Here is a 12,610-nt window from a genome sequence, read left to right on the forward strand (position 1 = left end):
CTGTTGTTGAACCTTGAGGCACATTGTAGCACCACAAGTGTTTTAATAACGAGCTCCCCCTACCAGCTTGGGGTTAAATAACAGCCTCAATCTCTTTCTGTGAGCTTCTTTGTTTAGATTTCTCTGCATGCCACAATGTAAAACATTGCACAGACACGCTGTGCTAATTATATATTTTGAAAAAGTAATGTAGAGGTAGGAATTGCAATTAATATAAATAACATCACGCTAAGCATCGGCCAATGAATGTGAACTAACAACAAGGCCGCGGGTATGGCTGCGACCGTAGGAAAAAAACCCTAATATGAAGGTATTTTACTGTGCATTTTACAGTAATGTTCTGTTCTTCTAGGATATCATTAAAGTTACGTAAATAGACTTTGACTTCACATTTTGAATGTAAATTAACGTTAAATCACTGTAATGTAATACAACATAATTGTCATGATTATTAAATGTATCTGTCTGTACATATGCATATTTAGATTGTTAAAATACATTCACAAATGTATCACGATTTCACAAATATCTGTCTGTTATTTGAAAGACTGAACAGTTGAATTCAAATGTAATGCTATGGAAAAGTATATAACATGAGCCCTATAAGCTTGTGTTACATCACATAAGTATTATTGTCATTGCTAGTTAGGCCGTTCGTGGCTCAAGAGTTGGCAGTTCGTCTTGTGATCAGAAGGTTGCCGGTTCGCGCCCCGGCTCGGATACTCTCCGTCGTTGTGTCCGTGGTTAAGACTCTTCACCTACCGCCTACTAGTGATAGCCAAAGGGGCCGATGGTGCGATATGGCAGCCTCGTCTCTGTCAGTCTGTCCCAGGGCATGCAATCAATTATTACGTAAACCAACTGTTAACTGTATATTTCTGTACATTTACGTATTATGATTCATATTTCCACATTCAGTGACCTTGTTTATAGGTAATTTCATTGTTTGATCGCGTAAAAATGTTCCTAATTTAATGTCTAAAAGCACTTGGAAAAGGCAGAATCCCATGTCAAATTAGCACAACAAACTCTATTTTCATTACTGAAAATAACCGTATTTTTATGGGACAGTTATTTTCTGTTATTTTACGGTCGTATTTTTGGCGCCCCAGCTGCCGGAATATTACCGTTTTTTTAAGATGGTTTTTTTTTTCCTATTTATAGATGGTTTCATTGTTTAATCACATTAACATGTTCCCGATTTAATGTTTAGCGGCACTTGAAAAAGGCGAGATCCCATGTCAAATTAGCGCAACTAATTGTATTTTCATTACTGGAAATAACCGTATTTTTATGGGACAGTTATTTTCTGTTATTTCACGGTCGTATTTTGGCGCCCCAGCTGCCGGAATATTACCGTTGTTTTAGGATGTTTTTTTTAACAGTGCATATCAGCCAAAGACTGCAAATTGTAGTGCCTGTACGTAGCATTGTAAACTGTAAATCTCAGGAAAAAAAAGAGTACAACATTACTTTTTCTTACATTACTTTTTAGATGCTCCCATGTCTTAAAAATATTGCTGTGATAGATAAGTCTGTTAAGCCACATATCTTTTTCGGTTGGTTATCCCTTAACCTTTAAATACAAGAAATGAGAGTTGGCTGACTAACAAAGGTTTGAATTAATTGTTACAAATGCAATCAATAAAATATAATATATATATATATATATATATATATATATATATATATATATATATATATATATATATATTTTTTTTTTTTTTTTTTTTTTAAATATATTCATGACCTGTTCTGTTTATCTATTATTTTATATTTTTCAAATAAGATTATTTCCAGTAATAGGATTATATTATTATCCACTGTCAGTATTATATATGTGGTAATGTTTTCATCCATTGAGTAGCTGAACATACAGTGCAACTAACAGTTACACCTCGGTGCATGATGCTTTTGCCTGAGATCCAATTATATTTAATGCACAGGCTGCTGTGTGGGTCTTGAATTAAGCATTTTTGTACTTACTGTGAAAGAGTACACATAGCATTTTAACACTGGGTGTAAATGAGACATGATTTGCTGAATTGTGGCCAGTGGTTTCTGAATTTTGTCTACCGTATCTGTAAAATAGTGTATCCTGCACCACATTTATTCAGGTGTACGAAATAATATTGTGGCCTCAGCTTACCTGTCTATGAGCAAGCATTCTGGTGACAGTGGGAAGGAAAAACTCCTTTTTAACAGGAAGAAACCTCAAACAGAACCAGGTGGGCAATGGACAGCCATTTGACTGTTTGACACTAAAAATATTTAGACAGTGAATTTCAAAAGAAGAATGATCTATCAGCAATACATCAGTCATTCATGCAGAAAAAGCCACTTTCCTCCTTCTGTTTGGAATAATGCCGGTGTTCTATTACAAAGACGACAGCACAATGTTTCTTTTAAAAATATCTATGAAACGTAGCAAGAGATGCACAAAAAAACAGCTTTGTTTGATACTTGGAGTTCAGAACTTCACTGAGGAGAAAAAAAATGTGGTGATGCCTCGCTTACTAGGCATGAGAAATACTGTACAATAGTTTGATAGGTTGGCAAATAAAGATATTCTAAATGTTAAAAAAAAGCAGTTTATCAATGAGATCATTCAGTTTTGTCAAAGCCTCTTTCAAGATTGTGTGTAAAAGTGAATATTGTGCCAATTACATTGATTGATTTGAGTTGCAATAACTTGATAAATATCTTAATTTTTAGCAATTAACCTTAAGATAGCTGTTGAGTTTAAATGTTATGAAATGCCCTTTATGCTATTTGTCCTGTATATGTATCTAGATACTTCCATTTCCATAGCATAAATTCCAGATCCCAAGTTCTATCCAGAACATTTTGGCAGAGTCATAAGGAAAGCATGTGTTGGATTAGGATTAGCTAACTTTTATAAATTCATGTAACATGGTTTCCATTGCCCTCAGAAAGGGAAAATGACTTTTGCTGTTACTGTTTATTTAATTGTTATGGATAATATAACAGCCTTTCCATAAATTGTGATAGAACATATGCAGTTAAATATTGCATTTATTTAACAGGCTCTGTTAAATAAATACAATTACTTTCAGTTCAGTTGCCTCAAGGCACAGGATTAGAGAGAGAACCCAAACAATCAGGCAATGCCCTATAAGAAAGCACTTGGCAACAATGGGAAGGAAGAACTCAACCTTTTTCTGTTTGTTTGGGGGTTTTTTTTTTTAATTTTGGAAATCTAACTTGTTTATCAGTTAATGGTATTCTTCCCATAGACTAAAATTACTATAAACTATATAGCTGTACTTTTCTTTCAATCAAAGTGGTCAGAATTTTGTGCCTGTTTTAGTCTTCTTCTTCTTCCTCTTCTAAAATGTTTGTTCCCTCCTTTTAGGTTGTTGGCAGACATCTTTTTTCTTCTCTTCGTTACCTGTTAATGCTGCTTTAATGTTCACTTTGCTTAGTTTCATCTTCTGTCTTTCTTCCTTTTTATCCGAACGTTTCTCTTTCCCCTATTCTTTGGCCAGGTGAGTAATGTTATGTCAGAACAATAGTCTATTGTGTTTTATTGAGTTGCCTACATCCAGCTTCCATCTCACTTTATTCCTTGCTCATTCAGTCTGCTTTACTTCATTCTCTCACTCTTTTTTTCTTTATCACTTTTCCTCTGATTCGTTTTTTTGTTTTGGGGTTTGTTTGTTTTTTACATGTCATTCCATGAGATCTCTAGAGAGTGGTTGGATGCACTTAGTAAATAAAAAGAAATGGGGATTAGTGGAAGTGTTCTGGTAGAACAGAAGAGGATAAAGGGATCAGAAAAATGGTTAATGCATAGTTGACTATAAAAGTATTAAAAGTGAGGAAATTGTAGTGAAATCCAGCATAAACCAGAAAAAAGTTGAGGAATTTATTTCATATTCAAACAAATACAATCACTGGTCACTTTACCCCAACTTTGCAGCTTGTTAATGCAAAGATCTAATCAGCCAAATACACAGCAACACTCCAGTGTATCTAGGCTAGTGATGTGGTCAAGGTTCCGTGCTGAAGTTTAAAGGAAGTATCAGAATGGGGAAGACGTGTTTAAAAGGAACATAGTTTGGCTATTTGTGCCAGACAGGGTGGTCCCAGAAACTGTTGACCTACTGGATTTTTCCAGCACAACAGTCTTTAAGGAGCTACAGAGAATGGTCTAAAAAGGAGAAAGAAAAATCCACTGAGCCTTTCCTTGCTGATGCAGGAGGTAAGACAAAAATGATCAGATCCCTTTGAGCATTTACAAAGCCAACGGTAACTCGAATGACCACTAGTTCCAAGAAGACAAAAATAGCATCTCTCTATCCACTAGTCAAATCTTGAGGGAGATAAGCATGATGAGAAGAACACATCATGTGTCGCTTTTGTCAGGCAACTCGGGCTAAAGTTTACACAGACTCATAAAAAGTGGACAACAGAAGACTGAAAAAAAATGTGTGAAAATGTGACTGAACTTTTGCTGCAACATTTGGAGGTCTTAAAAGAAACAGGAAGACATGGATACATAGCACCTTATATCAGTGGTTCATGCTGGTGGTCCTCGTGGTGTAATGATGTGCTTCTGGGCACACTTTGAACCCTCTAGTACCAACTTAGCATCATTTAAATGCTACAGCATACCCGAGTATTGCTGCTGGCCATGTCCATCCCTTTATGATCACAGTATACATATTTTCTGATGGCTGCTTCCATCAGGATAAAGTGGAATGTCACAAAGGTTAAGTCATGTGGGTTCACTGTGGTCAAATACCCTCCACAGTTGCCATAAATACAGACAGACAGAAAGATAATTACTCAAATTTAGTAGAAAAGGTAAGGAATTTGGGATGAAGACAGCCTCACAAACACATTAAGACAGAAAAAAAAAAAAGTAAAAGTGGGAAATTCAGAATGACAATCTGCTGTACGGAATGAGGACAGGGTCGAGAAATAGACAGAAAAGGATGAATAGGAGATAAGATGGTGTTGTGAATAATGGTCGGTCAGTGTTAAAGCCTTAATCAATGCTTGATTAATATTAATTCGTTTAGCTTTGGCAGAGGGGCGGGGCTAACTGAAGATTTCCTACTGAGATTGATTGGGGAGAGGGCACCAAGGACATGCTAGCATAGCAGCACACACATACATTCTTTTCCTTTATTGTCTCTCACAGTCTCTCTCTTTAACCGACACACTCACACTCACTCATGCATTCTTTGTGCTGTCATTGTATATGAACTTTAAAGACCTCAGTTTGTGAGGCATCCAGAATTTTAACTTTACAAACAACCATGCAGAGACTCAAACTTGATGTCTGATGTTTTTCTTTTCTGTAATCTTAAGAAAAATATTATTAGTCACTTAAATGACAGTACTCACTAAAACTGCAAAATCTTTTTTAACATAAAAGGAGAGTAACATGTCACTTGTACAAAAATAACACTGTTGTGCTAGTTACTGGTAGTTTATGAATTATATTTTGCTCAGAATTTTCTAAAACATAAAATTTTTAGAGAAGTTTGCAGCTTCTTTTGTGTGCAAAAAAGCAGTTGTGTCCAAAAGAGTGGGGTCTTGTACTCCATTCTTTGCTTTGACTTTCACCTTTTTCCATCTTTTTTTTGCCACATCAATCCCTTCTAGTTTGCCTGATTAAGGACTAGTAGTGACCTTGGAGTAAAGTGTAAGAGCTCACCCATGCACACATGACATGCTTTTGTCACCTTGTGGGCAGTGACAGACAACATTTCAAGATTTAGGGGCTTTTTACTCTTTTGAGGCTGAATTTAATAGAGCTATTTTTATTGTGTGCAGTTCAAATTTATAGTTTATAGATTCTATAATGATGCAGAGAGAGAGAGAGAAAGAAAAGAAATTGACTGGCAAAATAGAAACTGTGATACTGTGGAATAGTAAACAAAGCCTAAGCTAGCTGACCAAACCTGCTGACTGACATCTAATACTCAGTAATTTCAAGGGAATGTACATATAAGCCCATTGAATATAATGTGCTGTGCATAGATAGGCAGACAGAGCATGAGTGGTTTTATGCAGTCCTATATGAAGTCCTGTGTAGCTTAATGGGGCCATGCTTAAAGAGTAAAATTCAGGAAAGCCTTTCAGAAAGCAGGTGAGAATTCGTATGATTATCATGTCATAATAATTCTTTGTTTACTATAAATCTTTCAGTGTAACAGGAAGTGAAACATTGCAGAAACTGTTCCACTGAATGAAATTGAAACATACTGAATTTTCACCTGCATTTGTGTCAGGTATCGATTAAGTGTACCTAAGTGTTAAGTATCACAGAATGGATTTTCTGCACACAGGAAGTGGCTCACTTTATTTTAAAAATCAGTTTAAACCCTGTACATATCATCTATTGCTTGTATTCCTATCATAAAGTTCCGTTAATGTCATCTGTGATGATTATTATTGGCGCTGACTTAACAGGCTCTACCATGGGACCAGTAAGAGCCCATTACAGTACATAGAATGTTACTGTTCCCATATATTATGGCAGTCTGCGGCTGATTGTATTCCATTTTAGCCTGTCCTACCTTTTATGCTCAACTTTGTTTTTCATCTCAATTTATTTTCTTCTCTGTCCTAACACCTCAACCATTAGTCTTCTCCCTCAGTATAGAAAATATATTGCATAGCCAGAAGCTTTATGTAAACTGATTGCACAATTGGATCCGTGGGTCAGCTAAAGACTGTAGGATCCCTGAGGCATTAATGGTACACACTAAACACAAGCACAAAATGCAGATATAGAAAAAATATGAGCAATTGAAAAAAGTCAAAGGACAATTACAGTGTTTATGCCATGAAAGGAAGGTTTCAAAAATATTAAATCTTACAGCATTCCATCCTAGCTTTATTAGCCAGTTGAGACATAGTAATAAATATTATTACTAAAAGTGCCGTATGACTGTGTCATGATGTGTCATGGTTGTTATTTTCCTTACTGATTACTTACTTCTCTAATAGAAGCCAGGAAAATGAAAAGACATGTGAGATTAGCATGCTCCATATTGGCACTGACACAAAACCTGATACCAGTACTAAAGTACTGTAGTTTTCTTTTCTTTTCTCTGGCTGTAGAAAAATGCCAGGATTGAATTGAATAGGTCAGGATTGTTTCTGTGCTTACAGTGTATGTATGCAGTGTATGTAAGTGTGTAGTGCTGAATGTGTTTGCGATTTCTAGGCTGCACAAAGTGAGAAGGTGGAGGAACATGTCTGGTCCAATCAAGGCTGGTATTCCTCAGTGCACTGCCATTTTTTAAGCTAACTAATAGCAGCCGGTTGGCCCTATAAATCACCAGAACAGAGATAAAAATGAAACCATCACCAAGATGGAGAGGAGAGCACCATGCCAGGATATCATTTTAATACAGTTGTATAGTTGTGTGTGTGTGTGTGTGTGTGTATGTACGTTTAAAAGAAGCTATGGAGGGAGAAATATGGAAGACTTTCTCTCTTTATTGGTTTGTACTGTGTTTAAAGTTTATAGGTTTGTGTGTGTATGCATGTGTTCATGTCTTAATATCCATGGCTAAGCCTCGCTCTGAGAGACTACCATTTTTAGACTTGTCTGTCTTTCTGCCAACACATGATCAAATCTGATGCCTCTTTTATTTGAACACCTGTTGGCTGTTCAGTTTTAGTCTTCCAGAGAGTAATATTCTCACCAGAGCTTCCTAAATCCATTTTTTCTTTGTGCTATGTCTGAAACAGCAAGTAGGCAGTCTGACAAAATGCTACCAAATGAGCTACAGGGGTGGTTATGAATTTCACAAGATTAGTATTCAGCTCAAACCTTGAGGATTGTGACACCAGATGGGCTGTTTTTTACTGTATAAGCCTTAAAAAAACCACAGCTAGTTAATTAGGCATTCATGGTTTTAGATTTGTTCCACATATAAACTTTGAGTGGGGTACGAAGGTTGTCAGTCTGGTTAATACGTGCATGTGGTTTAAGTGAAGCAAAGGAGTTTAGTCGCTTTCATCTCTTCAAATTCAGGAAAAAACACAGTACTAACACTGCCACTATGAAAGTGATAAATGATATTATTGTGGCACTTGATAAGAAATTGTACTGTGCGTCACTCTTTATTGACCTCTCAAAAGCTTTTGACACTGTTGATCATGCAGTGCTAAAAAACAGACTGCTCAGCCTTGGATTGTCAGAACATGCATTAGCGTGGTTCTCAAATTATCTGAAAAATAGAACCCAGTGCATTAAACTTGAAGGTCTTTGTTCTAAATTTGTTGCTGTCCACAAGGGGGTGCCACAGGGCTCAGTTTTGGGTCCCCTTCTGTTCCTTTTATATATCAATGACTTGGGTCAAAATGTCTCAGACACAAATTTGCATTTTTATGCTGACGACACAGTTATTTACTGTTATGGATCATCTCTTGCTCAGGCCATTGAAACTTTACAGAAAGCCTTTGTTGCTTTCCAGCATTCACTTATTCAGCTAAAATTAGTTCTCAATGCTGACAAGACTAAGCTAATGTTGTTTTCCAAGTCAAAGAAGGTCCCGGAGCCTATTCCAGTGGTGTCCACCCTTGAAGGAAATGTCATAGAGATAGTTCATGAATATAAATACCTTGGTGTCTGGATTGATGACTCCTTCACCTTTAAACCACATATAGAGAGACTAGTAAAGAAACTGAGACTTAAACTTCGTTTTTTCTTCCGTAATAAACAGTGCTTTTCTTTTGCAGTAAAAAAACATCTTGTCACTGCAACCTTTTTATCTGTGTTAGATTATGGTGACATTCTGTATATGAACGCTTCTTCTTCATGTCTTCTAATGTTGGACACGATGTATCATGCTTCCTTGAGGTTTATTACCAATTGTAAATACCTGACCCATCACTGTGATTTGTACTTAAGAGTAAAATGGCCTTCTTTGGCCATTAGAAGACAGGGGCATTGGTACACTTTTATTTACAAAGCTATGCTTGGATTGCTGCCTCCTTATATTTGTACTTTGGTCACAAGGACAAATAGTGGTTCTTACTCCTTGCGCTCAAATGATCAGCTGCTGTTGTCTGTTCCCCTTGTCCGCACAGAGCTGGGTAAGAAAGCCTTTGTCCACTCTGCGCCTTTTTCATGGAACATGTTACAGAAAGACTGGAAACTAACTGAATTGTTGTCTTTAAATGTTTTTAAAACTAAACTCAAAGGCCTACAGGCTGCCTCAATAATGTGTAATTGTTTTGTGTAATTTTAACTTTGTTTGTTCGTATGTATTTGTCTTGAAATGTGCTGCCTCTTGGCCAGGACTCCCTTGAAAAAGAGGTCTTTGATCTCAACGGGACATTCCTGGTTAAATAAAGGTTAAATAAATTAAAAAAAAAATTGTAATGAAAAGTATTTCCTTTTGATATTAGGTGTTGGTTTACAGATGGCAGGAGTTATCAGGAAGTTAATTATAACAAATAGGGGAATGTTGCTAAAATATCTACTCTTTATCACTGATTGATTTTTTTTTTATGTCAACAATAGTGGAAAAATCCTATCACAGTTTCTCAACGATTATGTTCCTTTCTGTAATCTTGTTTTGTATGAATCACAAGTCCAGAAAGCATTGAGTTCACTGTTTATGCTTTTATAAATGTCCTAATTGTCATTTTTTTCTACTCACACTTGTCACAATCAACCCACCAAATTGACATAGCAGTAGCTCAGGCAGGCCACAAAATGAAACTCAGCTGCCACTCTGTTAGATCAGCTGATTTCAGTGTCATTCCACTGTCTGCTGTTGGCTCAGCTGATAACTTTGCACGCAAAATCTCGGCCTCAGTTGTTCTGGCTTTAACATGTCCACCAATGGTGCACATAAGGGAGTTGTTTTACAACAAGCTTCTTTTGTGTGGATTAATAAAGTCACATATGTTGCCATTAACCTTCTCTTATGAGCTTGGGTCTTGATACTGCTTCTCCACCTTAGCCATGCCTCCCTTTGAAAAGTTCAAGTGCATGAAAAGCTTTTGGGCACCTGGGGCCCTGGGCACTGATGGCTTGTACCGGGGTGGCTGGCCTCTGGAGGGGGTCAGCCACCCGTTGCCTCTGGTTCTCTGGGACTCTCACTTTTTTGTCTCCATTTAGGAACTCTCACAGTTTTTCTGCTGGGCTGGGCAAGAAGTTGTCATCGAGATGTGTGGCCACAGGTGTTTGGTACTCTTAGGGACGGTGGATTGCCTGGATCTCCAGGATCTTCGTCTGTCTGTCTCTGGGGTGTTATTGCACCTTCTCACCCTTATTATGAAATAAATTTGTGACAAAGATGCACACACGCACACACATATACACATACACACACACACTCACATAAAAGATTGTTGATTTGTGTATCTTTGCTTTTTCCTTTTTTCTGTTCCAGGTACTGTTTGCTCCTTTTTTTTTTTGGCAATCTTGACAATCTATTGCATTTTTCTATTTGTGCTCTGCCCTTTTATTCTATTTTCTCCAATTTTTCTCCCATTCCTTTTATTTTCTTCTCTTCCCTTTTCTTTTGTTTCTCCCACCTGTTACCTTAGACATTGTCATATTACACATATTCTGTAATATAAGTGATATCACTAACAGACATGAATAAATAAACAGATAAAAGAAACACACAACTAAGACTTACCTTAATTAAAAAACAAAAACAAAACAGGTCAGGTACATGGACTGAACTGAAAATTAGTGAAAAAGCAGCCACTGGCCAAAAAGAAGAAGAAAACAAAACAAAAAAAAAAAAACAACCAAAAAACAACAGGAAAATCTGGCTCCTCAGAAGCACAGTGAGGGGTGGCTATAAGATTTTTCCAAAGCACTGAAAATCACACAAATATTTACCAAAACACAAAGGAGAATAACTCTGCAGCAGAACACCACTACAAGATTAAGTTGTGACATAACCAGAAAAATTACCCTTGAAGTGACAACCAGGTAAAAAGTCTTACTTTACTAGATTTTTTCATCTCTCTGCCTCTCGAAAACCCTCCAAAAGCTGTTACACCAGGCAGGTGGTCTTAGATTTCAAATCTGTGATGCCTGTTGTTATTTCATGTGACTGTCAAAGGAATCGACTTAGGACTGCCAACTGCACCAGACTCCCCACAATAGCAACATGTAGTGACAATTACCACAATCTGAAATTAACAAAGGATTGTGTCATATGGCGGGTAATTATGAACCACAAAGACACTGGACTATTCTGCCAAAATCAACAGGCAGAGAAAGAAGAAAAAAGCTTAGAGAAAAATGTCTGAAACAGAGAGACACATGAATGAACTGATAGATAATATGGAGAAAATGGCCATGAAATTATCTCCAGAGTAACCCAAAGTCATTATCTGGAACACTCTCTGAAATAATGTCTGGCACTATCCCGGATAAAACACAATAGTCATTATTCACAGTTCAAAAAATGGAACAGTAAAATACATTTTTAGGAGATAAAGGGTCAGATGCCTGTTGGGCTACATTCAGCATGCACAAAAAATGCATTTTACTATTATCTGGAAAGCTATCTATAACCATCCATAATATGATGTGCGATATAAATAATGAATATGGTATGTTACTTTGCAGGTCATATGTACTATAGAAAAAAGGATAGAGAAACTGAAGTGCTATAAAGCTATAACACAGGACCATTTGATACCGTTTTGGGAAGCCTCTGTCAGTCAATACTACATCCCCTGGTAACAGCTTTTGAAGAATGCCACATTTCTCTGTGATGTGTTTATCTGATGCACGCCACCCCCATCCCCTGGAAATGAAAGAAATAGCTCCATGGGGTGTAATCCCGATGAGGTATTTTATGGTGTGTGTACCCTTATAATGAGAGTATCTTTGTGCACGTGCCTTTAAATTACATGGTCTTTCTGTTCGAATCTCAAAACAGTCAACAATGATGGCTACTCGTTTTCCAAAAGTTTCAGTAAACTGTGGAGGCATTGTGGCCTCTCAGGCCAGTGCACCAGTGCTCCTAAGCGGGCATACAAAACATCAATGGTATCGGCGAAGATAGAAGACAGTGTTTTGTGGGACACATCGAATAGATGACAAAGATGCTGGACTGGAAGATCAAGTCTCAGACGCATTAGTGTGAGTAAGAGCATTTGGAAACCTGTCAGTTTCTTCGATATTGGCAGGAAATCTTTGACAGTGTTGAAGAGGGACATTAAGACAGCATAACAATGTAGTCCAGTGTAATATCTTACTTTTTCGGTATCATCCTTTAAGAAATGTTCATTCAGCTCTGTCTTTTGCAACTGTGATCGAAGCAGTCTGTTCTCCTCCAACAGCCGGTTTATTTCTGCTCTGCCCTGTTCATTGCACACACAATCCTTCATCTTCCCTTTAGCTTCCGTGACGCTGTCTGTCCGATCACCACTGTCCACATTTGCAGCTGGTACCTCAACCTCCACTTGTCCAACACAACTGCTGTCCACTGCCTCCATGACATTGTGATTTTGTTGTTGGTCTTCTGTCAGATCTTCATCGATCGCTTCTGCACGGGGCACACCTTCAGACTCTGCAGCTGCATAACGAAAGCCTGTAAGATAAAATTAGTGCATACACATAAGGTAAATGTACACCAAT

At 37.3% G+C, this 12,610-nt stretch overlaps 1 pseudogene; it reads right to left on the reverse strand.

Annotated features, from left to right (window-relative positions):
- Window positions 1–11,351: 11,351 nt before the first annotated feature.
- LOC147317773 (uncharacterized) overlaps window positions 11,352–12,610 on the reverse strand; it is a 46,210-nt pseudogene continuing 44,951 nt past the window's right edge.

Source organism: Aulonocara sp. 'chitande type north' Nkhata Bay, linkage group LG12 (assembly GCF_057382095.1).
Source record: "Aulonocara sp. 'chitande type north' Nkhata Bay isolate Kocher_YH1m ecotype deep benthic linkage group LG12, A_spYH_male_GT1.1, whole genome shotgun sequence".
Classification (NCBI taxonomy): domain Eukaryota; kingdom Metazoa; phylum Chordata; class Actinopteri; order Cichliformes; family Cichlidae; genus Aulonocara; species Aulonocara sp. 'chitande type north' Nkhata Bay.